We start from the raw sequence: 3,241 nt of genomic DNA, 5'->3' as shown, positions 1-3,241 counted from the left end.
ATAAGGCAATAAATCCCACTTATTAACCTGACAGGGCAGGTTGACCTATGAAGTGAAAACCATTTCAGGTGACGACCTGTTGAAGCTCATCAAGAAAATGCAGAGTGTGTGCAAAGCAGTAATCACAGCAAAAGGTTGCTACTTTGAAGAAACTAGAATATAAGGGCTATTTTCAGTTGTTTTACACTTTTTTGTTTAGTGCAAATTTCCACATGTGTTATTCATAGTTTTGATGCCTTCAGTGTGAATCTACAATGTCAATAGTCATGAAAATAAAGGAAACTCATTGAACTAAAAGGTGTGTCCAAACTTTTGGTCTGTACTGTATAAGTTTGTGTAAATATGTAAACTTAAAGAAGATACTTTTTTTTTTTTTTTTTTGCATAGATGTTTTTATTATTGCATTGACATCTAAATGCAACACGTCACCTTAGATACTCCCCCCCTCGTCCACTTCAGGGTGATGCGTTACTTAGAGTCGATCTGCCATATAAAATCCAAATTCAACACATTGATATTTGCATTGGAAAGAATATGAAAACAAAAGTGTATGAATCCACAGGTCCTGGGTTCAAATCCCAGCCTGCCGCCTTTCTGAACAGAGCTTGCTTGCTCTCCTCATGCTTGCATTGTGTCTCCCCCGGATACGTCACAGTTTCAAACACTACTGTAGGTTAATTGGTCTCTTTAAGTAGGCCTCCAGTGTGACTGTGTGTGTGTAGATGGTCGTCGTATATGTGCTGATATATCAACACATTCTCACTCCCTACTCGTCATATATTTACGCATGGGACGGTCCGTCCTCGTCGCATATTGACGCGCAGGGTACCCCTTTTGCGTCAATATCTGACGCGAGGTGTTTTACCCTATACCTTACCGTAATTTTTGCCCTAAACCTAACCAAATCGTCGGGGTTTGAAGTGTCGGCAGCGGTTGCGAGAACCCTTCGCTTCAATAATCCACGTAAAACATGTGACCTACCCAAATCGTCAACATGTGACGCTGAAGGACCCTGCCCAAGTCGTCACATATTGACGCAAAGGGGGTACCCTTCACGTCAATATGTGACGCATGGTCAGAAATCGTCCCAACTCGTCAATATATGACGAGTTGGTCCCCTTTTACCCCCCCACAAGGACGGGGTCAGTACATGGACATTCTGTGCTCAGGTTTATTAGAACATCTTATTCCTCCACTCGACAGCGTGCGAACACACGAACCAACACTGGAAGCGCACGTCCTTCCCCTGCCGCTCATTTCCCCGTCTCGTCTTTACACTCTCAAACATTTGGTTTTACGGCAGGCCCTCTGTTTCTGCTCAGGGAACAGGTGTTCAGCTCATTCGGACTCGGCCCTGCGAGGTCGGCTTCTCTGCAGCGACGGAGGAAATTGCCGTACGAGGGCAACCGCAGCAGGTCATGAGACTGTAGTTTAAGTGCAATTACATGAGTCTTGCGCGAGGGTCAGCGCGGCGTTTCACCGCAGGATTACATGTGCTGTGGAAAGAGTTCTGTGATTACGCTCCTGAACCCTGCTCGGTTTTATATATGATAACTTTTGGGCTTTAATGCGCTTTATGAGAAAAAGTCTTTATGAGAATTTTAGATCCCTTTCACGAGTAGGCGGCTTTAGATGACATTATTACATGAGCGAGGCTAAGCCTTTGGGGAACCGAGTTGGCGGAGGCACCAATGAGAAACCGTGTCGTTAACTCCAGCCTCTGTTTTTTCTTTTTTTTTTTTTTTAAATCCAAAGAGCTCGCGTTTCACAGCGGAGGCTCCATCTGTGCAATTAATAACTGAAGTTTGGTTTTTGTGTTGTTGTTTTTTTTTTTTTTTGTAGAAACGGTTAAAAAGTAAAAATGTGATCTCTACAAATGGAGCGCAGAAGACTTGATTTGTTCTATTCGATCGTTTGCCTGTCCTGCAACAGCGGATAAAAGTGTATTTTGTTATAGAATTCATCTTTGCGACTAGTTGGGTGTCTGACGGCCTGTTTCATTGACCGAAACTAATCTGGACCTTTTGCTTCCTGGAATACGCGGCCATGTCGACGACGAGTTGCTGTGGAGGACGAGGGCTACTGAGAGCGTGCGCTAAAGCAGAGATCCATCTGAAACATGCCAAGCAGAGGGCTCTAAAGCACACTCACCAGCCACTTTATTAGGTCCATTTTTTCCAATTTGTTGTTAACAAGAATGATGACTCACATGGCAGCAACTCAAAGCACTGAAGCATTTGGATGTGGGGAAGATAACTTGCTGAAGTTCAAGCCGAGCATGAGAATGGGAAAACAAGGGGGTTTATGTTGCATGGTTGATGGTGCCAGACAGATGGGTCTGGGCATTTTTGGAAACTGTCGATTTTTAGACGTGGCGGCGGGTGCTCTGAGAATGTTCTTAACAAGGAGAAGTGGCAGTTGTGTGGATTATTATCTGACCGATGTCAGAGGTCAGCAGGGAGGGAATGAACCGACCGGTTTTGAGATGATGGCGTTTACGGTAGCTTGAATAAGCTACTTCTATCATCTGAGAGCAGGAAACAGAGGCTATAGTTTGCACTGAGTAACCAAAAGTAGACAAAAACGGGCTGAAAAACGTTGCCTGGTCTGTTGAGATTCAATTCAGCTGAAATACTGAGATGGTGGAGTCAGAATTTGGTGTAAGTGACATAACAGTATGGACACATTTTGAGCTGTATCAGTAGCTTAGACTGGTTGTGGTGGTGCAATGATGTGGGAAACAGTTTTTGATACATCTTTGGCCCATTAGTACCAACAGGGGCCAACTTTTAAATGTTGCAACATAGCTTAATGGTATTTCTAATTATGTCCACCGTTGATCATTCATGCTAGTCAATGATCAACATGTTTGAAAGTGAAGGTGTACGATTTCTTTAAATAATAAATGGAGACGGTAGGAAGCCTGCTATTGGACATTCAAAGTTTATGCATTTTGTGTTTCCCCCAACAGGTGGCAGTGCAGCTCTTCCAAATACCATTTTAAAAAAATAAACTTAGAAATTTGTGTGTTAATGTTTATATGACGAAAAGCCCTTAAACACAATGTAAGGAGTCCGCTCTTCAATCAATACTAAAATTTATCCTGTCACTCTGTTCATCCATCCATCCATCCATCCATCCATCCATCCATCCATCCATCCATCCATCCAGACCAGGAAAGAAAGACGTCAACGTCCAACATATTTATTACACGAAGCCTTGGCTCACAATGTGACATTTT

This window comes from Xiphophorus couchianus, chromosome 8 (assembly GCF_001444195.1).
Source record: "Xiphophorus couchianus chromosome 8, X_couchianus-1.0, whole genome shotgun sequence".
NCBI classification, from domain to species: domain Eukaryota; kingdom Metazoa; phylum Chordata; class Actinopteri; order Cyprinodontiformes; family Poeciliidae; genus Xiphophorus; species Xiphophorus couchianus.
Note: the sequence above shows the minus strand (reverse complement) of the source record.